Below are 25,755 nucleotides of genomic sequence, written 5' to 3'. Positions count from 1 at the left end.
ATGCAGGAAGTAAATGCTCGCTAAGGAACATATGACCACAATTTATGGGGTTGCATTAGCTGAAATGTAGGATTTGTGAGGTATTCCTGTTCCTAGCTTCCATTTTCATGATAGCCTTGATATCCCTCTCAGGTGGGAATCCCCAAATCAGAGCAAGAAATAACAGGCTAAATGTGGTAAACAGTGGGCAAAGAAAGGGAACTATTGCTGAGTTGCATAACATATGCACACACACTGTGGGCTGACCAGAATTATATTCTCATTGAAAGTAATTTCTTTTGGACTCTATCTGTTTTGTAAATATGGCATTGAGTAAGAAATTGTTGTAAAACTACATTTCTGCCAAAGTAAATGTGCAAATCTATACTGAAAGAGCTCCTTGGTTAAGGTAACAGTGTTGCAAAAAAATTCAGAGTAAGCAGCCTTATAGATCCTTTTAGAAATACCTTGAGAAGATAAATAAATGATGGAACTCATCACCAGACTTTTCTGCTTTTCCTTAGCTTATTGAAAGTAATATTACACTTTTTGTATTGTTTACAAAAGTCCATTAACTAGATTTTTAGGGAAGAAGCCATTATGTTTGTCATTTTAAGTAATCTAGTAAACGAAAACATCACTTTCATTTTCTCTTTCCATAATTCATTTCATCACACCATTTAATTCAATGCATGCTTTATTTTGAAACAGTTGATTTGGTTAATTGTTCAGATGGCATTCATTTTTTACAAATAGCTCAATCCCTTATTTCTAGAGTTTGGTCTAAAAATCTGAAGTAGCATTTTAGACCTTAGATTTCTTTTTAATTTTGGAAATAAATGAAGTTAAAATGTCTTTATATTTGGATAGTTTATTTTAATCACAACTAATTAAACATTTAATCAAAACGAAAAAGATATTAAATCAAAATGTGGTATAATTCGCATAAAGTAAAATTTACTCTTGTTGGTGTTCAGTTCTGTGAGATTTGACAGACTCGCACAGTCACCTAACCACTACCACAATCAGGATATAGAACAGTTCCATCACCACAAAAATTCCCCCAGTCCATTTGTAGTCTTCCCTTCCCCCCAACCCTAGACCATGGCGACCTTTGATCTTAGGCACTTTTTTAATAAGTAGGAAAAATAGCCCATTGCATTATTTTGGTATTTTAAAGTAATAACAGCAGCCACCATTTATTAAACCCTTACTACATGTAGAACACATGAAAAGTGCTAAACGTAATTGTCTGACTTGGTCCTGTACCAACCGTGTAGGCTGAAGAAAACCAGAGTTCATAGAGGTTAACCCCTTGCCTAAGATGTTAGAACCCATGCCCCACTTGGGTATGGCTGCACTCTGCTACCTGCTCCTCCCCCCGACCCCCAAATTATACTCACAGTTTTAAATTTTCTATATAGCTAAGGTAGCTTTGGTAATTTGGATGTGACTTTCCCCTTTAAATGTAGGGGACATTGGAGGGGGAAAAAGAATTTTGGCTGGCAGAAGAGGTTAACAGATGATATAACCAGGCAGCTGTTTAATCACCTGTTGTGGCTGCTTGACCAGAGCCTCCAGCTTCACTAAGACCAATGATTTGACCTTGCCCAAAGTGGCAACCCTTATTTTTTCTTAATATCATTATTGTCATTATCATAGTATCATGGTGTGTACGAGAAACACTTTTATTATCTTTATACCAGTGTATATCCCTATGTCTTGATGCCAAACACCCAAGAAGGGGAATAAGCAGACCTTTTACATTTATTATACATATTTAAACAAAATAATAAAAATGTACACGTGGACATTATATTGGCCCATGGTGTAAATGAACTAGACTCCGTGTAGGCAAAAGTTGGGCTGTATTTATCAATTCCACACAGATAACAAGCACTCAGTAACTAAATTTTGAATTGGGTCTTAAATATAATGTCTACATTTGACTTTAGACTTTCTTTTTGAATGGTCGGGAAAAGACAACTGCATGCCCAGAAAACTTGTGGGCATATCACAAATATTAAACAAATAGCAACCAGATCACAGTGTGAATTTGTGTGGATATAGGCAGCCTGGAGCATTTAGGTCAGAAAAATCTAATGGCCAATCAACTCTTCACTTTGTGGTAATGCACTTCAGGCCACACAAGATAACTGTTGAAAGGCCAGGGCATGGCTGCTTGTCTCAGCCTGCGCAGAGAGCTTTTTCACAGTTCAGAGTTCAGTTTTCAGAAGTAATCAGAGGGTATTAATTTTTCATACCCTAAAAACTACTTGCCCCCTTTTGCTTTTTCCCTTCCCAATTTTCTAACCTCTCCTCCGAACAATTATATTTGATTCGTGTTGTTTTTCACCAAATCCAAATAGACAACTGACAGGAAATTGTTTATTTTTTTAATTGCTGATCTTGGCCACTCAAGTTATTTTCTTAAAAAGCTCTCTCCCAGAATCTGTTCGGTTCCCTTTATAGTTCTGTGTGCTCTGTCCGTGAGGGGTCTAAACTAGACTCTTCTTTTTTTCTTTTTCTTCTTTTTTAAAGCTTAAGGTACCCATGCCTCAATACTCAACAAAATAAGGAAATGTTATTTGTAGCCGAAATACAGATATAAATGAAGTATAAACACTCATATTTTCTCTTCAGACTTTATTTTATACATATATGTCCAAGAATAGATGCTCTATTCCTTATTAATACTAAGTGTTGGCTGTCATTACTCACTCATCTACCAGACCTCTGAATTAGTTTAGCTACTTTTTAAATTTTATATTAGTGAGATTCTGTAGTACAGGGGATATTCAGTTATTTTTACCAGTGGGCCACAGGATCTGAAACTGTGTATTTGCAAGCTGCCTGACCAGCTTTTATCTACTGATAATGATGGCAAATCGAGAGGGTTGTGCTTGGCGTAGTAGTATTAGTAGTGACTCAAACTCAAGTCAGAACCCCCAGGGAAGTCTCAGTAGTACCTATTTTCCTTTTGTCAGCATAATTTCATAGTTTTAGGTTGCTCAAAATATATCATTAATTACATTGAGCTTTAGAGACAATTATGCGAATGGCCCAGCCGGCTGGCAGGACACTTGGCACCTGCCTACTTCCAAGTGGCAGGGGAGGGCAGGTGGCGAGGCCCTGCTGGCCACTAGTGGTAATTGGCAGGCGTAATTAGGCAAACTGTCTTCCAGCTAATAATCTCAGATGGGCTATACTGGTTTTATGCTGCACTCAGGCCACATGTTACATGTCTGGATTATTCAAGAGACAGAAGAGGGTAGGAAAAATAGTGTAGAGTTAAGTGCTTGGATCATATTCTGGCTCTTTCTCTTCCTTTCTGTACAGCCTTGGGTACTTAAGTCTTGTGTGTCTAGTTACTCCATCTGTAAAATGGAGAGAGTAAAATACCTCCTTATAGCATTGTTGTGAAGATTAAATGAGATGGTGTGTATGAAATATTCGGAGCAGTGTGTGGCACGTAATAAACACTCAATAAGCAATACCTAGTATGCTCGTTTTTCTGACTTTTAGTTTCTCTTATTTAGTGCTTATCCTGAGATGAGCAAACTCATTTAGCTCCATTTGAGTTGGAGATCACTAACATTGACATGCACATTTTTGAAAGTTTCGTCTTTTGAAATATGCAGAATGTACCCAGAGAAATTGCTCAGACATATTCTAAAGATGCTTTCAAGAATGATTTGTTTTCATGCATTTCTAAATCTGAAACCTCAGTACAACTGTGCACATATTTAAATAGACCCAGCTGAATGGTCAGAGGGAATTGAGCATCAGTTTCATTGAGCCAAGCACCCATGTGTTTTGGTTTGCCCAGGCAGTCCAGATTTACACCTTTCGTCCTGATAAAATTATTAATAGCACCTTCTTTCAAAGACATCCTGGTTTGGATGATAAATGATTTGGCTACCCTCCTTATCTGCTTTTTGCAAACTCTTTGTTACAACCTGCACAGGGGCCCCATGAGACTGCTCTCTGTGCCTAATCTTTGCCTTTACATTTACACCTCTCTTTTCTTAGTTTGGAATGATTTTTTTCTCTCTCTCAGTCATCTTCTAGATCTTCTTCAGTTAACCAGCTCTCTGAATGAATTGTTTCTTTGCCTGCCAACCACCACTCTGCCTGTTTTCTCCATACAGCCCCGTTTCCTTCTGCCACTTAGGTAACTGATTATATTCACCTTGAATTTATGGAAGCACCTAGTTTAATGTTTGTGGAAAGCATGTATTTAGGTATGTAATTGTTGAATAAATGTATGAATGGATGAATAAGTGGACATAAATGACATAACTTATCTTAGGAGTTTGACGAAGATGTTATTTAGACTTAACTTCAACTGGTTTTGATTGGAATATAAAACTCAGTGGGCTGTGTACTTCAAAGAAGAAATTTATTTCATCTATGTAATTTTGGAAACAATCAAATGGAAGGAAATACCTTCATTTAAGTTTGGATCCAAGAATTTGGTTGGTTCCAGAATTGTCCTACAAGATGTTAAAATAAATGATCTGTCCTTTTTGTGCCCCTGAAATAAGAATAGATCTTTGAAATTTTCTTTTGATTTATGTTCTGCTATCAGAGTTTAAAAAGCATGGTGAGAAAGCTTGACTGTTAAAGCATTTAATCTCTTTTCTGGTATTTGGTTTCTTTGAGTGGCATTTATGGTTTTTGCTTGGTTTGTTGTTTATTTTTAAGGAACTAAATTACTGAAACTTGTTGTCTTTCACATTGTATTGGCAAAAGATATCCATTGGGAGTGCTTTAATAAAAAAGAAAATAAATACGGAATATAGAGTACTAGTAGATGGAGCTGTAGAAGTAGGATTTTTAATTACTAAGCACATTTTGTCAATTAATGTTAGAAATTTTACCTTTTCTCGTAACAAAGTTTGAGTGTAGAAGAGGTACTAAGAAATGCTTTTTATGTATCATCTCACGCAAGTCTCACCACAGCCTACAAGGAGACCTTAGCATTCCCTTTTTATAGACAAGGAAACCCACCCCTCAAGTTTTGGAGATTTCCAAGTAAGGTCACAGAGCTTGTAGGAGGCAAAACCAGCATTCAGACCAGGTTTGATTGACTTGAAAATCCACACTTTGAACTGCTCCATTACCCTCTTTCCATGTCATCTGAAACGTATCTTTGACTTTTTCTTTTTTCTCCTACTTGTCCAAGCCATTCTGGCTCCTTAATCTTAGCAATATTTACCAGTCCTAAAATAGGGGACTGATTTTTAATTAGGAAAGTTTGGTCTTTGGCTGGTGAATCTTGGGATGAAGCCAACATGTAGCTAATCAACAAAAAGCCATAGCTGTATTCCTGTTCACCATTTTTGTCTGATCCACAAACCAGGATTTTATCCTTTTCCTGTTCACATTCCTTTGATAGAGTTGAAAACTTCTTAGGAGGGTCATTTTCCATTTTTGTTTCTTTTTTAACAAAAATTGATTTATAGTTATACACTTTTTAGGGTCCTGGAAAGTAAAGCAGATAATAATTAGTAACAATTTGTTTTTAGGTGAGCTTCTTCTGATAGTATCTATCCATGTTATTGTTTTGGAATTTTCAAATGATTATAAAATTATAAAATATGTTAATATGACACGTTACTATGAAATCAGTATTCAGGTATCTTCTTGAAGTATGCTAAATATACTGATTTGGAAAAAGCTGATATTAACACACCAGTAACTAAGCAGCTGTTTTTATTAGTGATTAATAATGTGGATTGATGGGATTTTTAGACCAGAAAGAGATCGTGTAAAATTCTTTTGTAAGAGATACACAAGACCATACTGACTAGTACGTTTAGCTCCTAGCTATGGTTGAGTTCATTAATTTGCATGTTAGCATAACAGAATTGAAAAAAATAGTTATGTAATACTGCAGTATGTGAGTATTAATAGAACAAGATGTGGTCTTCCAAACAGCTATATTTGAGAATTTGTTTTTTTGCTATAGATAGCTGCATGTGTACACATGCTGTACTTGTGCATTCATATACTCTGAAGACTCTATTTATAAATAGTAAAGATTAAGAACAAATCAAATAATGTAGTGGTAGGTTGACACGAGTCCTGCCTTGTGAGAGACTGACGGGTAGCAGGTGTCTGCTTTCTAAATTGAAAATGCCCAGGAAGGGATAGGATGTTTTATGAGCATTGCTGATGAAGCCTCTATTGCTCTTGACCAGTTAGCATGGCCATAGAGGGATAAGTGACCTCGTTTGCAGCTACCATTAGAATCACAAGCCGTGTGACTCTCTCCATATGGTTTCCTGTTACCTTTTATTTTCCATCTTTTTTCTAAGCTCTGATATCCTGTGGGCATAGTAGATGTAATTTTTTAGGTAGTTAATGTGGTCGTACGTTTATTGTTGAAGGAAATACTGTGCGTTGGTTAGGTTTATTTCTGTCAAGTCATGCTAATAGTTAATATTAAATATCAGTAGAATTATTTAGAGGTTTTCATATCAAAACACTCCTGATGTAATATCAGTTTTAAAGATGTGTTATCTTTGGAATTTTTGATGATTTTTGTTGAAAGAGATCTGTATGCTTTCGATTTTTGTTGAAAGAGATCTGTAGGTAGATTCCCATAAATGTTTTTCTATATGTTAAAAATATTAGAAGAATTGCTGTGCCATTGTATATGTATATATTCAGCTTTATTAGATATTATCATGTGGTTTTTCTAACTGGTTAAACCAATTTACACACCCATGAAGTTATATGAGTTCTAGTTGCTATAAATACTTACTAACACTTGGTATTGTTTTTTAATTGCAACCATTTTGATGGTTATATAATTAGACATTACTGTGGCTTTTAGGTTGCGTTTCCCAGATGACTAATGATGTTGAGCACCTTTTCATATGTTTTCTTGGCCATTTGGATATTCTCCTTTGTAAAATGCCTGTTCTAGTCTTTTGCCCATTAAAAAATTGTTTTTTATTTCTTTTAAATGTATTTGTAGGACTGCTTTACATTTTTTCAGTGTGTATATGTGTGTGTATGTGTATGACATCATATATACTTTCTTTTAGCATGTCACCTGTCTTTTCACTGTCTTAAATGGTGTCTTGTAATGAATACCACTTCTTAATTTTAGTGAAATACAATTTATTAGTAATCAGTATTATCTTTTATGGTTCTTATTTTTGTGTCCTGTTTAAGAAATCTTAGCTTAAGACCATGAAGATATTCACTTATTTAACTTCTAGAACCTGTTACAATCTATCTGGAAATTATTTTGTATATGCTGTGAAGTAGAGGTCAAGATTTTCTTTCCGTATAAATATCCAGTTAATTAATTCAGCACCTCCTATCCCCACCCCCCCCCCCCCCCCCCCCGCCCCACTGTACTGCATTGGCCATTTGTCATAAATCAAGCGACTATATATATGTGGGTGTATTTCTGGAGTCTTTTTTGTTTCATCAGTATACTTGCCTACATTAACTGTAACAGCCCCAAACTGGAAACAACCAAGTGCCTATTTTATAAAACAGCGTCTTATACAGTGGAATACTGTGAAGAAATATGAGATCAAAAAGAGCAGACGACTGATACATGTACCGCTCTAGTCTCTTGAGCATAATGTTGAGGGAAAGAAACCAGCCACACACACACACACAAAATACATATTGCATGATTCCATTTATATAAAGTTCAAAAACAGGCAAATTAATGGAACATTTACAAACATGTGAAACATCTTTTTGCTGCAGTGGAGCATGTGTGGAGTGGTCAGACCCGATGGTCAAACTGAGTGACACTGTGAAGAGTGGGCAGCTGGTTGGAATAGCATGAAAACTGTATCTTTCCTGGACTGTATTGAGAACATGTAAGGAACTGGGCCTGGGTGGGAAGTTGACACGGTAGTGAAGGGTATATTAGTCATTGGAATCATCTTACACTGTTGTCGTGATTGCTGGGAGTTTTTATGATTTGTTTGTTGTACTTTTTTGAGCATTTTAATCCCTTCAGGTGCACTCAGAGGGTTTAATATTTGAAAGTGCACTGGTCATACAAAACTTTGAGAACCACTCATTTGTGGAGCACCTGTTCTCCGCATGACAGTTTTCTAGATAGCACTTTTTGGTCTCAAGAGAAGTTAAGAAACAGAAACCAGTTATCCAGGTCTGTAGACAAAAGCAAGAGTTATTTGATTACCGCTGAATAGCAATATACCTAGCATCCCAGGTGGTCAGCATAGAGTTCTAACTCTGCGGAACACTTATCTTTCCCATTTAAATATTCTTTCAGGTGGGAAAAACACCAGATCTTCTAATGGATCATTTTAGGACACACTGAAATTGCCTGGATTAGAAAATATACTAATGTTCAGATCCACTTCAGTCCTATTAGATCAGAATTTCTGGGGCATTCCTAAAGCACCCTGGGAGATTTTAAGATATAGCTAGGATTAAGAACAGCTGTGAAACTTTTCTCATGTTGGGTCTTTGACTGCCCCATTCAGCTTTATTATATATCAGAGAACAAGCAGTTCCAGAATCCTGCAGGTGATGGACAGCTGGTGATACTGTGGCTGATGGGGAGCAGGGGGTACGGTTAAACCTGCAACTGCCTCAGTGGAGCTTTCCTTTCGAGGAGCTGAGTTGCCCTTTTTCTGAAGAAATATAAAATACTCATAAAGGGAAACAAATCCTTAGTTAAATTTGGAGAAACAGATTTTGTATGCAAAAATGAGGGTCTGCCCTGTGTGCTAATTATTGTACCATAAGAATGTATTTTTGATCTAGGTAAAGAGTATGTAGTGTCAGTTCTCAAAAGGCCCTGAGTTGGTTATTTGGAGCCTCTGTCTACCTGGATTAATCATCACTGTGCAATCACTATTTCCTGGTCCATCTCTTGGCTCTTTTCCATCCCTGACAGAGAAAAGACATCTGCGTACCCGTGACATTCTACGTCATGGGGGAAGAACTTTCCCAGGACGAATGTTTTTTAGAAAGAACTAATTTGACTGAGGCATGAGGACTATTTCTAGATAGAGGTTATTGTACATTTCAAATTTTGTTGAATGGAGTCTTCACATTTCCTTTAACCGCCTCATCTTGTGTTGAAGTGGCAGTAGGTAGCAAAAATGCTGTTTATTCATGGAAGATTATAAATCAACACTTGCCAGACAGGTATCTATTTGTACAGGTAATTTGTGCTGGGAGGAAGAGAACCAGTCTAGTGATGCTTCAGCACACCTCATTATGGTGTGCTGACAGTCTGGGTTGGTATGCCATGACCTTTGGGTGAATGTCTATATGCTGTTGCATTTTCCTCTTGCCACGCAGACGCTTGCAGTCAGGATGAATGACCATTGAATTCTCAAAACATCTATAAAAATATTTTATTGGTTGCAAAGCAGTAACATGGAAATATCAGCATTGCTTCTTTGCAGTCTCAGTTACTTGTGTGTACTCTTTTCCCCTCATCTTGGTTGCTCCATTAGCAGATCATCAATAGTCACGTTTATTCTTTTAGAGCATTTTTTTTTTCTCTTCTAAATTAATATGGGTGGGAGGGATATTCCAGCAGGAAGCTTACGAAAACTTATTCTCTGTACGGGCTGAGGAAGAGACGTGATGTGGCGGGAAGACTGCATCCTTAGAGACTCCTTTCTCTAGAGGCTGGAGGAATACCCACAGTTTATCAGCAGAAAAGTGTTCTTAATCTTCCTGATCATGATTGGGACTCACTTATTAATACATATACTTTTAATAGGTTGTTTAATTAATTTGTCAATGTGAGAGGCCTGGTAGAAATGAATTTTAATATTCTTTGCGGGAGAAAGTCTCTGATCTGTTTGTGAAAATTTAGTACTCAGCGATATTGCCCAAGCGAGAAATTAGAGAGAGAGGTTTCCTATCCTACATAATTAGCATGATCTTCTTACCCATCTTCTTTGTTAGGGAAGAAAGTATTGTTGAAGAGTATTTTTAAATAGTTAAATAGCCCTTTGTGCCAAAGAATAGCTGCCATTGATGAATGCTCCCCTGAGAGGTCTAGAAGCAAGAAAGTGAAACAAAGTGAGAGAAATAGGACACAGTGCTCTGCCGCAGTCCTTACTGAGGAGATGAGACCTGTCCTCGCTGTGGCAGCGCCCTGACCTCCGTGCGTTTATCCCGCCTTCCCCATCCTTACTGGTTGCCAGACAGCAAGGTAAAACGAGGAAGGTGGCATAGAAGATGTCACCAAAATAACAGGGCATGATAAAGCTCCTGTCCCCTGATAGAATTTGGCAACTTACAGGGCCATCATTCCTAGAAACACCAGGGGCCATTAAATCCATAAATTATGCTCCAAAGAAAAAACACTTTTAACCTTTTCTACATCAAGCTGCAGATAGAAAATGACATAATTGTACAGCTGAATTTGAAGAGATTGTGGCTAGAGGCCTCACCCAGCTATGGTGAGGGCAGGGATGGAAGTTGGGGGATCACAGCGATCAGTGTCTTGGCCAGCCTGTAATCTACCGGCAGCACACAGTGGTATGCCGGGGCGCATCGATTAGGAGGCTGTCCTTTGAAGGTGGTGGAGAGGAGAGCAGAGGCGTAAGTAGAGGTACAGTTGGCTCTGAGTGCCCTGCACCTCTTACTGTCTTGGCAATGCCCTCCATAACGCAACTCCAGTGGCGAATTCACTTTAGTGGTAGGTCAGAGCTTGGCCCCAAGACATACTATGCAGCTGTTGCCACTGTGCAGACAACAGCAGATAAGTTAGCCTGGCTTGTGCCTGTGACTACTGAACAGAATGGAACATCTCAAGAGTTAGAGGAACAGTCAAGCACTACATTCATGGGACTGCTGGTTTCATATGTGGAGAGGAGTGTTAATCTAGCCTTAGACTTTTCTGCTGTATCTGAACAGAGCAGACCATTAGGGTTATGTTTAAAATCAACAAAAAGAGCTTCGAGTAGGTAGGGAGGCTGAATTCTTTGAGTTTCTCAGCAGAGGTTCAAACCCAACATGTAGACCCAGTTCCAGTGGTCGGAAGCTGGCCTGTGGAGACTGGGAGCTACAAATCGAGGGTTTAAGACTTTGGTTTAGGGTTTGTGCATCTGCTTGATTGAAATGTTAATTATCAAGAGGTTCTGCTTTCTCCTCTTTTTGGTGTAAGAGATATGTGAATTCTTGTCTGCCAGATTTCTTACGTCTTTTGGACCCCTGGTGAGTACATTTCGCGTAACTGATGATGTAAATGAAGCCTACACAGATCTTGGGAGGATCTGTTTGTCTGAATGATTCACTTTTTGCTATTTTACTTCATTCAGTTCTTTACATGAGAAAGATCTGTGCTGTTTCTATACGGCTGCTCATAAATCTATTAAACTATTTGCTCTCCTTCCTAAAAAATCCTAACAAAAAACTACCTTATTTTAAAAGTCATTTAATTTCCATCCCCCCTCCTACATCACTCATAATTTATCATGTTGTTTTCAATACTCCCTGCTCCACCTTATTTGAATATCACATTTTGGTTTCATGTTTTTAATTTTTTCACTCTGGCTTTGGTTTACTTACCATTTCAAAGGCCCTGTGCATTCTCCCCAGTCAGTCATTTTTGTTATTTTTCAGCATTGTGAGCTGGTGGGTTGGCATGACTGTTTAAGTCACTACCAGGATAAAGCCACTGAGATCTTAATCTCAGAGTCTTAAACGTTTCTGTTATGAGATAGCAGTGACTGTGATACCAAAGAAAATAACCTTCATTTTTTTCCAGACAAAAGTAAAAATTCAGAGAAGAATTCGGGAAATCTCTTAAGGCAGTTAATAATTTATATATAGTTATTTGTGTATTAGTATTTTTCAGTGGGCTTGAACAGACAATCACATTTTTAATTAATGAAATTGCACTTTATTTTTTCTCATAGAGAGTATCCAGTTGAAGACAGAAGATCTGAACTTTATATCTAGCTTGTATTTTGACTTTTAGGAAAATCAGTCAAAATCTTTATATCTCACTGTGCTCTCTATAAATTGAAATGAAGCTATATGTTGATCTGCTCATTTCATTAGGATAATTATCCTAATATTTTAAAAGAACTTTAAAACTCTGAAAACAAGATGCTATGAAAACATAAAATGGTAGTAACAATACTTCATAACTAACAAAAATATGGGAGAGTTCCTCTTTGCAAATAATACCTCATATTTGCACAGTCCTTTAATCTCTACAAGGCACTTTTAACAACTCAGTTTACTGTCACAACTATCTTGTGCTGCGGACATCATTGGTGGCCCCCACCTTATAGGTGAAGAAACTGAGACCCATGTATACACAATTACACCTAGTTGCACACAACTTTAGTAAGATTGGATCCAGGTCTCCTGGCTGGTAGTCCAGTCTTTTCATTCTCCCTGCCACTCAGGTACGTTCACACATTTCAAATGTGTAAATTGGGAAGGTGACACTTCATTCCTTACCCACCTGATTAACCAGGCACAAAAATAGCAACCCCAGCATCATCAAAAAGTAATCTCAGGGCAGCACCCGTTTGAATTGTTTGGCTGGTTGAGAAACTGAAGAGTTGTTGCTCTGTGAAAGGAACTGAGTTTATGCCTTGAGCATTTGTCTCTGGCCCGCTATTACTTAGAAAAATTAACTGCTTCAGTGCTTGTTCTGATAAGGTAGACCATCTGTATGTCCTTGAAGTTAAAAAAAAAAATTGTTTTTGCACTAAATTTATTTAGCAAGCCAGACCTATATGTCATTCCAAGAAAGCAGCAGCATTGCTCCCTGCTATTGTGGAAGCCACCTGTCGTTTTCAAGGTGATGCTCTGGGTGACTAAAGACCCCTTAGAATGTGGGGGCTGTGTCGTGCCGGGTGTGTCGTGCCAGCTGTGCTGGCACAGTCCTTTTCCCATGGCCATGATACCCAGGGTGAAGCTGGTGCTGATGAAGACAGAGTCACAAGCTGTCCTCCACTGAGCCAAGGAGCTTTGCAGAGAGTAAGACTCCACTCTCTGGTGCAGGTCTGCATCCCTGACTCTGGGTGAGCAGTGCCCACACAAATGGGCAACTCTTGGCAAGGATATTTGTGAATGTCCATACTGTCACCTCCTCCCCACCATCGGTGGCATATGGTCTTTTATCATGCTTCTTAGAGAAACCTCTCAGCCTTTGCCTTGAGACCTGTATACCAGTCCTCCCTCTGTTACAGTGGGGAGCTTGCCTCTCTTCCCTATTGTCTCTGTGCTCCACATCCCATCCTCTCCCTCCTATATCTTTAATTTCTGCTTCTATGCTTATGTCTCCCTCATCAGCATATAAACACACTTAGGTTTTTAAAAAATAAAGATAGCAATAATCTTTCCTCTTCCCTCTAAAGCGCTCTCTTCATTTGTATCTTGAAAGAGTAGCTGTGATCTCCTGCTCTAATTTCTTTCTGTTTTCTGTGCTACCTTCTCCCACCAGTGAAGGCCATCTGGGCTCACCATGCCACACCGTTAATAGACCTCCTTCCCTTATTCCAGGCCTTATCCTGGGCAGCTTTTCCATAGCCATAGCTACAATTAACTAGGTATTCACTGACGAGCCTCAGATTGATATCTTTAGCTCAGATTTGCCTTCTGAACCCAAGGTTCAACTGCCTACTCAGCATCCCTCTAGCATATCACCGTATATCTCACTGCATTTCTTAACCTGCTCCTACCCTCCATCTGGTTCTTTTCCGAGCTATTTACTTTGGCAAATGGCACCACCATCCATTCTCCTTTCTTTATGGTTAAAGAATCAGTCTGGATGAAAGAGTATTTTTCATTAGGGAGCTGGAAAACTCAGGAAATTATAGCAGAAGAAAAATGCTTGTACCTCCCCCCAGCTTTTTAAAGAAATAGTCTTCAGTTCTGATATATGTTGCCATTAAAATTAAGTAAGTGCATGATTTCTTCAGCAAAAACATGGGCTGAATTGAATCAAAGTGATTTAACTCTTAAGCATAAATTTTTCTGTAATTTTCATTCTAATATGGTTTGGAGGGAATCATACAAGTATGTACGTATTCATTTGCCTCTACCCTCAACCTCCATTACTTTTTGAGAGTCTCTTAGCATTATTTGTCAAGCATAGATTCACTTAAAATTGCAAAGCAAATTTAATTGCTATCTTGTTCACAAACATGGGTTTCTTATAGGAAAGGTGTTATAAGTTAGGAATGGGCATATTTGTGAGCCAGAGAGGCACAATTTTTAAGGATTTTGAAAAAAAGTATCTATATGAAGAATTTGTTTTCTTTAAAGGTTTCAATTTGGAGTCTCATCATCTTTAGACTAGGGCAGTAGTTCTTATTCTGGAATCTGTGATTTATAATTTTTTCCTCATTGCTTGTTTTCCTGTTACTTTAAAGTTTGTTTCTGTGAAAATAATTATTTTTAGTGTGTGTGCCAAAGATATTACTAAGCTATTTGATGCAGGTGAGTATCAGGTGGGAGGGAATGATGGTACGCATGGTCTGGAAGTCCCCATTGGAGCCACCTTCATGTTATGGCTCTAGTTTAGTTTCCACTTTGATATGCACTAAAGCAGGCCTGTTCTGTCATATGATCATGGGCATCCAGCTCTTCTTATATTGGAAAATGCTAAAAAACAGCAAACTACATTGGAGCTCCAGCCCTTTAATTTTACTTTCGTTGCTGGATATGATGAGACACAAAACCCCTATGCTGGTGGTATAGCAAGGCCCTTGTCCGTGTATGTGTAGAATCAGTAGGAATTCTGGCGTGCCCAGCAGCGGGTGCTCAGCTGTGTGAGAGGACAGAGCTGTAAAGGTTCAGCAAGGTTGTGTATCATATGGCCAGGTGGGAGAGCGCTGGGGAGAGGGGGGCTTTATTTATTTGGGGAAGTGATCAGGTTGGTTTTGTGGTTGAGTGTAGAAGGAAACAATTAAAACAGTTTATTTAACATGGCACCATACACTCACAGTTGCTGACACTGCCTCCAATATTTTAAAGCAGATTTTGGCAGGACAGATCCCCTTCAGCATGCTCCTGGGTGAGCCCATTGGCATTCTTCATTACCGCCACTGGATGGTTTTCATCTGTTATGTATGTGTAGAATTTCAAAGAATTCATCTTTTGTGATCTCATTTTGGAAGGTGCAGTGGCCACGGCTGTCTTTGAAATGTAGAACCGTGATGGTAAAAAAACCTTGATCCCATGGAAGAGGGAACATCTGGACATGGGGCAGCTAATCTGGCTTGGCTGCTTAGGTGATAAAAGTCCACGTGTCGTGAGAAGCTGTAGCTTTCTGTGTCCCTGCTCAGTTTTTTTCAAAGCTGCCAGGCAGTAATCCTAAAAAAAAATTCGATGCCTGCAAAGTTGTCAATCTGGTGAAAGTCATGGCTATGACTTTTACTCCTTAACCTTTTAAAGAGATTTTGAGAGCAGACTATGGAATTCATGTGGTTAACACTGAGGACAAATGTGAGAAGCGTGTTGTGTGAGATGCATATGTGCGTTTGAAGACAGAGAAAACCCTGTTTTCACAGGGAGGAGTTTCCTGATGAGTTGGCTGATTTGGTGGGTATCTGCCCCCCCCCCCTTTTAATGATGACACTGGTTAACGAAATCCAATAAGTTTCGAGTGTACAATTCAATAGTAAGTCATATATGTATATTTCATTGTGTGTTCACTGCCCATATACCTGGCCTTTTGAGTGAAGTCTATTTTTCAGTTCAGGGCTTTGCCATCACCATGATGGATGATACTGGAAAAGTAGGTGTGCTTTTGCCTAGATGCCATCCAGGAAGCACAGCCTGGAAGCAGATAACCAAGCACATCTGCTGCGCAGTCAGTGACACAACTATGGCAGCTTTTTTTGCAGATAAAAGCCTGTAGACTTCAGGAAGAACTACAGAACATTTTCAAAAGTTATTTTGGTTCAGACAACCTTACACTGAATACGAACTGAATCCCCTCCATGACAAAGCGTCAGTGGTGCTATCCTTGCTACAAAAAGCCCCAGGGTGTGTGGGCACAGGTTGTGATGTACAGTGAATGGAACTAGAAGAGGGTTGTAGGACTGCCACACTCCTTGACACGACCTATCTGTAGCCTGCTGACAAAGGGGGCCGTGATTTCACTTGGCACTCCTTGCTTTTTGTCATTAAAACAAGAACTGGAAGTGGAAGCTGATTGACCGTCAGGGACCAGGACCCAATTTCAACTTCTGTATCAAAGTAAAGTAGCTGACTTCTAATTGAAATTTCCTTTTAGTATATATAGTATACTTACGTTTTATCTGCACTATTTAGATTTATTTCAATTTTTTTTAGAAGCAGCCAGTTAATTTTTGCATTTGAAATGAATTTGAGAAGTATTATTATTTATAAATTTAAAAACTTCTATGTGGAGGAAATGAATTTCTACTTATGAAATTAATTGTATGCAGAATTTTGTGGGTGTATATATATATGTATATATATATATATACATATATATATATGTTTCTGAAAAGTTTTCTTCAGATTTCCAAAGGCATCTAAAATTAAAACAACCAATAATTGATTCAGAGCAAGACTGTGTTATTGCAGCAGCTCTTTAAGCCTCCTCAGAATATCAACAGCATACAGGGAGCCTATTAGTTCTGGGCTCCCATCTTTATGGGAGACTGGAGGGAGCAAGCTGAAATGGGAGTGGTCCCTACAATTGGAGAAGTAGTTGCTCACAGATGCCCATCACTCTCTAGGCCCAGCCAGGGTATCACAGACCATCTTTTTTGAGGAGCGTAATCCGTATCTACCTAGAGAGGCTTCTGGGAAAGGACTTAAATATTGCAGAGCTGCATTATGACATTCATGAGACTAGGCCTTTTCCTCTTTGTGGGCTTCTTCCTCCATTTAAAACAAAATTAAAAATTATATTTTACAACTGTGTTGGTGTAAAAATAAATCTATTAATAATATATATTAAATTTTTTATTCAACCTAAAGGTTTTTGTCCTGATTTTAAAAGAAACTAAAACATCTTTTGTGGCCCCTTAAAAATACCTTGGGCCTAGAATTATTGTGTGCCTACTGTCCAATGAATAAGTTGGCCCTGATATGTGCAAATTATCCCCTGATTTGTTTTCTAAAATGAATGAGAAAGAAGTGTACTATACAAATAAATATGTTCTTTGTACTTCCAATCTATTTTTCTCAAGTGAAGTTGAGAGAAGTCGTTGAACATACTGTAGTAGAACTCAAATTTTGGAGAAAATTTTGCATTAGTTAATATGTAACCTGTATCTTCAATTTAGATTTATTGTATTAATTTTTACAGAGATGCTCATTTTTAAAATTTTAATAAGCCTCGAGTTTATAAAATTAAAAATTTACTATATTAATATCAATAATTAATATTCTACAGAGTTTGAGAAGATTTACCCTTGAGTATATGCAGTGGGAAATATTTTAAGCATTCTTTCTAGTTTTTTAATGAACATATAATGCTTTTTTATGTAACAAATTATTTTCTAAACTAAATTAGCTTTATATAGGAGCTTATATATATATTCTCCTGTTTCTTAGAAGTTTTCTATGAATTCTTTGAGTATAAATCTACTTTTAAAGATAACAGGCAATAATTTCTGACTTGGAAATTTCAGAGTGGCCAGGAAAAGTATGCTAAAAATAGAAACTGTGTTTATTTACTCTCTGCTCCACCCAGTCTAAAACACAGCCATGTGGTTACATACTTGGGGAAGGCTGATGGTGACTGAGGGTGTTTTTTTCTATTTTCCTCCTGTCACAGAGTCGAAGGAAGAGATCATCCTTTTTACTTGAGTCTTGTTTCCTTTCCTTGGCAACTCAGATGAATTATTTTCATATGCTGTTATCTGAAAATGAGCTTGACCAATTAGTTTGGTTTTCGGTTCCATTCTTCTTTCTATTTATATATTTTATCTAAGCTCTGTGCCATGAAAGGAAATTTTGAAATTTTACTTTTAGTAATGATTATACTTTCAAAATATATCAGTTTATGATTTAAAATTTTCCTGTGTTTTTCATGATAGTCTAAAAAGATGGCTACTTATTTGGTCATTGTGTTAAAAAGTGCCTAGATTATGAGTTTAGTTCTCACATAGGCTTTTCACATAGGAAAGACACAATTTCATAGGACTGAATGTTAACCAGACAAGCCTATCACTTGTGTCATGGATCATGAGAATCCTGGAGAAGTACACAGCTTAATGTAAAGCTATGACTACCAGACTGGCAGCCCAGTGATACCTATGGTGGATCATCCGCACACTTTATTAGACCAATTCCTGAAGCCTGTACCAAATGCTGTTGCTTTGTTAACTCTACAGCAAGGCATTAGAGCATTGATGGTGCCAGTTCCACAGCTTTAGGAGCTTATTGCTTAGGCACTGGAGTGAGCTGGCTAGGTATAAATCTAGGCTGCAGTCACAACCTACTAGCCTTAGTTTCCTCATCTCTAAAATAGGTATAATAATGGAATTGACTTTATCGGATTTTTGTGAGAACTAATTGAGGTCATACATGTAAAGCACAGCCATCAGCAAGTATTAGTGACTGCTTTTGTATTGACTTAGAGTAGCAGGAGTCTGAACTTATCATTTGAAGTGTCATGCCCTTTGGGTAGAATTTGGCTATATTCTTTACCATCATAATGACTTCATGAAAGACATGAATATCAATTCACTTCAATCTATTTCAATTCAATTTATTTTATAACACATTTAATGAATCTTTACTACATTTTTTTATTCTAATTATATCAATTCCAATATTTTATTCCAAATAATGTTTAAGCAAATACAAGTGAAAACAATTTTGTGGGCTGATTTGGCATTATTGGGTTGTGATTCCTATTGTATATTTAACTCTCTTTCTCTCTTTCATGGGTTCTCTCTATTTTCTGTGGAAAATAGACACAATTACAGACAGCGGTATCATGAACCCTTATTATACACATCATTCAGCTTCAGCAGCTATCAGCTCATGGCCAATCTTGTTTCTTCTGTATTCCTACCCACTTATTCTCATCCTGTATCATTTTAAAGCAAATATCAGATACCATATTATCCATAATATTTATACAAATGGCAATATCTTTGTTATACCTAAAAGATAACATTTTCTTAATATCAAATATCTAATCAGTGTTCAGATGTCCAATATCCAATTGTCTTTAAAAATATATAGTTTTTTAATTTAAGGTCCAGATCAGGTACCACATATTGCAGTTGGTTGATGTGTCTCTTAAGTCTCTTTTAATCTTCCTCCATGTCGCTCACTCATTGCCTGTGGGCAAGAGGTCATACATTCTACGGTTAGTTGAGAGCTATTAACAGCCAACACTTAGAGCAGTTGGGGGATTTGGGCAGGACACCAATGGCATCTACTCTTGGTAGAGAACTACAGGCAAAGAAATAGCATGAGCAAAGACCTGTGAACAGCATAGCACAGTATGTTTGGTGGAGTGATAAACATTGACTGTCTTGGAGGTAGGGAGCCTCAGGGAGATGTTGGGAATTGACGTGTGTCCCAGGTTGTGGTTTATTATACATTTTTGACACAGGGCTTAAAGATAGCTTGCTTTTTTAGATGAGAATAAAGTTAAAATATAATGGTGGCAGAGACTATTGTAAATATATAGTGGATCAACTTAACATTTATTTTTGGATAATGTCTGAATTGGAAAAGTATGGTAATGTGTAATAAGCATCGTGGCATCTAAGTTAACTAGATATTTGGAATAAAGTGTGCTTTAGCTTTCTTTCAATTTTTCCTTTTATTATAAAAGTAATGTTAGTATATAATAACATCCCAGAGGGCAGACCATGGTTATCTCCGAGTCTCAGGAGTATCTAGAAGGGTTTGTGTTATCCACCTGCTGAACTTGGGTAAAAGAAATATTTTGCCAATTGAAGAGATAAGTATTTTCATGATTTTGTCTAATACATTTAAACAATTGTTAACCATGTCGATGTTCTCGGGCTGAGTTCTTGATGCGATAACTTAAAATGTATACTCTCAACATACAGGCTTTTGCTGTTTCTTGATAATGAGAAGCTGGGTTTGAATTCTAACTCTACCACTTACTGTTGGGCAAGTTACATAACTTCTCTATTTGTAGCTTCTTCATCTTTGAAAAGGCAATAATAATAATAGCACTTTGGTAGACTACAGTGCTGATTTAATGAGAACGGATGTATCACAGCATTTAGCACAGGATTAGGCACACCAAAGCACTGAATCTTTTTTTATTATTGTTTCATTATTTTATTCTTACTGTTACTATTTTCTTATTGAATATGTTTGAGATCATCAAGTTAAGGTGCCTCAAGCAGACTATGACTAATGAAGACAATTAGGAACAAGGATATTAACTTTTATGTGTCCTGGGCTTGAAATTTGAACACTACAACTTAGAGATGCTTCTTTTATAGTTTGTAACTTCTTTTATATTCTATAACTGATTTAATATTCCTCTGACCTCCATTCCTATTCAGCAAAAGGCAGGAATATGTCAAAAATGAATCTGCCTTTTCTGGGTTAAAGCAGCCTATATCGGGTTAAATCCTGTCTCTTTTAGGAAATTAGGAAATTTAAAGTTTAAGGTGGTTTCTTTTCTCTTCACATCCCTAAGAAACAATAGGATTAGCCTGCCTGATTACTATTATTGTTATTTGGTCATGGCCAACTATGACGTCTACCTGTTTATCAGCATTGCACCCACACAATCTGTTTTCCCTAGCGTGACCAAGATGAACTAGCCTGTTTCTCTCTATTCGGGCAGAAGAGCGCAATTCCTCTTGAGTACTCAGCTCATTCATACAACAGTTCTTCCCTCCTGTAGAGTCAGTTTTCATTTTCTACTGGATCATTCTTGTCAGCATCAAACATTCTGAATTTCTTCCGTGTTTTCTCTTGATGCCACGTTTCCTCTAGCTACTGCCCAAATTCTTTGTCTCCCTTTGCAGAAAACAACTTGAAGAATTGTCTATGCTAAATAGCTCTAATTCCTTGTTCCCATTTTTTTCTTAAGCCCACTCCATTTAGGTTTTTACCTTCATTATTCACCAGAGCTGTGCTTGTAAAAGTCACTAAGTTTTAAATCCTCAATCAGTAGTCAGTCCTCCTTTTACTTCACCCATCAGTAGCATATGACATGGTGATCATTTCCTGGCTTGATATACTTATTCCACTTGGTTTTCATGGCTCCCTATTTTCCCAGTTTTCCTCTTGTCTCACTAAGCAGTCTTTTCAGTCCCCTTTGCTGGTTACTCCTCTTCTCTTTAACTTCAAAATGTTGTAGTGATCTCGGTCTTTTTTATCTGTTTTTTTTTTTTTTCTATCTGTTTACAGTTGTTTGATGAGCTCATCCTGTCTCTGTGGTTTTAAGTTGTCATCTATATGTCAGCCACTCCCACATTTGTATCTCCAGCCCAGTATGTCTTCCATAGTCCAGGCTTGTATATTCAGCTTCCTACTAGATTTCTCCACTTATGTCTCAAGCACAGCTGCCCTTTTGCCTTTCCATCCGCAGCCTTCCCTGTCTCAATTCGATGGCAGCCTTCTTCTTGTTCAGGTCTCGGGATCTCTTTGACTCTTCTCTTTCCCTCATATGCCAAATCCAATTTATAGATCCTTTGGTTCTATTTTCAAAATATATCTAGAATCTGAGAGTGTGTTGGAGATATTATCGTTATTATATAGTTAGTAATAGGCACAGCTTTGATTTGAACACAGGTGTTATCAGACTCTCAAGTTTTCACTACTATTTTACATTAATGTATTTTAAATTTATATTTACATAATTTTTAAAATGTCATAGCTTAATGGGAGATAAGGAGATAATTCAGAACTAAGGGGCAGACAAAGAATATTCCAGAGTATTTTTAGAATTCACTTAATTTGTCTCTCTAGTTCTAGGAAATTTAAATCTAACTCATATGTTAGACTATGTTTATTTTGAACAAACCCAGGTATTCAAGAAACAGAAGTTCAGAACCTCCTTCCCCAACTAGCTAATAACCTATAAGCTGCACTTTTGTTATTTTCAGGTGCTGAACTCAGAGTTCATGTCATATTAACTTAATGGACAGAAGAAAACCTGAACTGTCTTCTTTATGATTAATTTTCATGAGAAATGAAAATTATTATTTATTTGTCCCTTTGTTTGTATAGCTAGTATATGGATGCCTTCCTTGCCTCATAGACAACCTGCCCAGTGGTTTAGTGCAACTTTTAAATTATTTTTGATTTAAATATTTAATTTGAATTTGTTTATGGAAATATTTTGCTTATCAGTTTTTTTAAAATAGCCATATAATGTTTCAAAATTATGTCACAATTGTGATTGAATTTCAGCCTTAGAAGTAAAAACAGATATGGAAAGATGATCCTAAGTAGGTAAAATGGAGAATTTGACACTGATATGTTTGGACATCGGCACCCTCATCAAAAAAAAAAAAACCAAAAAAAACAACACATCAAAATTGAAAGTCCATCTAGTATCATTTAGAAAATATTACTTGTGAGTGGTTCGATTCTGTATAGTAGTTTTAGTTCCAAGCATTTTATTTCACAGTTTTGAATTTGTTTGTTTCCTCACCCCAATAACATTTCGTGACTCATAGCAGTTTGCTCTACCATTTTTCTTTGAAGAGAACTGAGACCTATTTGGTTGTACAAGGCAATGAGCTACATTGTTCAGAAAGCCAAAAATAGGTTTGTGGGCTCCTGACTGTGAGACCAGGTGCTCTCCCCTGGGTTATTCTGCTTTTTTGAGTTATTCTGCTTTCTTTGCTTAAAAAAAATAAATACGCAATACTGAATAACTAATGACTGTGAGGTGAATCCTAGTTAGATCTGTGAAGATGTACTTCCTAACCAAACAAATCAACCTTTCAAACAGACAAAACCATTCTGGAGATGTTTGTGTCACAAGACTAGCTGACTATGTTCTCGTTGTCCCCCATGTCTGTCCCATTTTTTTGATGCTGGTACTAGGCTCTTGTCACTGTATACTTGGATCATTATAAGAATCAATCTCCCTGCCTCCTGTCCCTCTCCCTTCCCCCCAGATGCTTTTTCAGATAATTTACAGATTAATGCTCCTGTAACACTACTTTGTAAAATTCTTCACTCAACAGTTCTACGATTCCCTTTGCTTTTAGGCAAGAGCCCTGCTATCTTCTTGGTTTTCAGGACACTCCCCATCTGTTCTTGGTGTTTCTTTAGGATTCTTTCCTGCTGCTTGTTAACCCTCTGTTCTAGCCAGACTGGGACTCACAGACTGCAGTCACTTATTATCTCTTTAGTTGTGTATTCTGTGCCCTTTTCCAGAAATGTCCTTCCTCTCCTTTGGTTAACAAGCCCAGCCCTTCTCACGGGGCACTTCTTACTAGCTGAAATTTTTTTTTTTATTTATTTTTTTATTAGTTTCAAGCATACAGTACATTGATTAAACATTTATATAGTTTGTAAAATGATCTCCCAATTGCTCCTTCTCACCTCTCGTTTTCCACCTAGGCAGTATATTAATGCTATCTGCATTCCTTGTGCCGTGCTCCCCATCCCCATGACCATCTATCAACTACTGATTTGTACTTCTTTAACCCTTTATCCCATTCTCCTAGTCCCCCATTCCCCCAGTCCCCCATTCCCCCTCCCCTCAGTCTGTCATTAGTTGAAATTTTGATTGTAGGAGTGTACTATATCCTTTAGCTTTTGAGATTCTTCTGTGGGCTTACTAATGTGTTCACTTAGAAAGTAGGATTCCTATCTTGCTGGAATTATTATGATTAGTAAAAGAATAAATTAATATTTTAATGGTTTACTACTTTCTGATACATTTGCTTGAAATAATATCTTAAATTTGACTATAAGGAAAATGTTTAAATTTTGTCAAAGATTTTGCGAAATGTAAAGTGACTTTGCTTTGAGTATGGGAAATCCAATCACTAAATAGAATATGAATATATAAATATATTTGTATACATATGTGTATAATTTAGCTTTCATGAAGTCCTTTTTATAATAGTATGTTGCTAAAAAACAATACAAAACTTATAATCGTTTTGAATGGAGTGCCTGAGGTGCTGGATTTAGAGTTTCATGGAAGTAAAAAAGATCTGCCTGTAAATTTTGTTCTTGTTGTAAAAATGTAACAGATGACTCATTTCAGATTATTGAAATATAGAGACTATAGCATTAATGTAACATCCACCATAATCTTTTTCTTTTTAAAATGTTTTCTTCAATATGACTTGCCAGATTCCTCTGATACCAGGAATCTGTAGCAACCATGGTATGTATTGTCATACTGTTTTCAATTTGGTAACTACAAAACGCAGTTCAACCGTATTTCATCAACATTTATCTTTTTCTTCTTGATTAATGTGGAACTTTTGGTGTATGCCATTACTTAGGAGAAATGGTTTTAGTTGTGAGTTGGGGAGGAACTTAGTTGGAGAGAAAATTAAAGTAACTCTAACATAGATCTTCATATAGTCTATAAAGTTTTCATGAGGATAATAAAGTACATTTTGTATATGGAGAAATATTTATATATATAAAAGTTAGGAGAGGAATTAGGGCGAAGTATACTAATTCAGTTTAACTTTCTCAAACACTAATGTTATCTAGCAGAAAGATGAGTTTTCAAAAGATATATTCCTTAAGTTCACCCATCATTAAAATTATTATGTTGAATTTAATTGTGAGCTTACTAATTAACATATTAGTATACTTCCATGATAAATTTGAATTTTCAAGTTTTTTTCTCCGGCGGTCCAGTTTTACTGAATTAAAACATGCAGGTATCTTTAATTTTTGAATAGAGTTTGATAAATCTTAAGTTTTCATGAAATTACACTGTAGCATAAGTGAACGATTAAAACTTCTTATAGAATTTGTTAGAGAGTCTTCTGTTACCAAATTTAGAGAATATGTGTGGTTTAAAGATTTAAAGATAAACTCATAAACTATCGCTTAAAATTGTAAAACAGTACTTTTAATTTAGGGGAATGAAGATTTCACCTGCTTATAAAGTTAATGTATTAGTGGATGTTGGAATAAATCAATTAAAACATATCTTTTATAAGATGGTAAAGAAAAATTAACATAAATCAAACAATGCATAACATTAGTGAACATTCTTCTATGAGGTTAATTCTTTTTTTTTTTTTTATGCCTACAGCACCAGGTCTTCCTAGGTGGTCTCCCATCCAAGTACTAACCAGGCCTGACCCTGCTTAGTTTCCGAGATCAGATGAGATTGAGTGTGTTTAGGGTGGCATGGCCGCAGACGGAGGTTAATTCTTTTAATTCAAGGCCTAGAAGTTACTTAAGACCTCATAGAAATCTTCATGTTTAGTCTCACCTTGCCTTTTTTTATTTATGAGAGTGAGAGTTCTGAGTATTAACGTTCACATAGCTTTATGTTAGTATTTAGCCAAATCCTAACATGGAGAAAGCCAATGTGTATTTGCTATTAGAACCTCTGAAATTTTTCAGTACATATTTCAAGTTAGAGCTATCCATGTTCCATAATTCATGAGTTTTTATGGTGCTGAAAGCAGTTACTTCTCTGTGATATAGATATATTCTCTGATTGGTTTCTTTGCTGCTCTAATATTTTTCCTTTAATTTTACCACTTCTTTTTAGTCAGGTAATTTTTCATTTCTGTCTTTAGGAAATTACTTCTCATTGATTTATCCTGTTTATGCTGTTTTGTTTTTCCTTTCAAATTCATCGTTCGAACTATGGAAAACTGGTTATTTTAGAAAGGTTCT

At 36.9% G+C, this 25,755-nt stretch overlaps 1 protein-coding gene and 1 pseudogene across 1 annotated transcript in view; one reads left to right on the top strand and one right to left on the bottom strand.

Moving 5' to 3' along the window:
* The window catches only part of PLCL2 (phospholipase C like 2), a 162,296-nt gene that overhangs the window by 2,939 nt on the left and 133,602 nt on the right, over positions 1-25,755 (top strand). The gene's annotated exons all lie outside the window — the stretch shown is intronic.
* LOC120582476 (uncharacterized) lies at positions 25,151-25,269 on the bottom strand (annotated as a pseudogene).

Source organism: Pteropus medius, unplaced genomic scaffold (assembly GCF_902729225.1).
Source record: "Pteropus medius unplaced genomic scaffold, Ma_sr-lr_union100, whole genome shotgun sequence".
NCBI classification, from domain to species: domain Eukaryota; kingdom Metazoa; phylum Chordata; class Mammalia; order Chiroptera; family Pteropodidae; genus Pteropus; species Pteropus medius.
The sequence above is the reverse complement of the archived record's forward strand: the minus strand, read 5'-3'. Positions and strand labels throughout refer to the sequence as shown.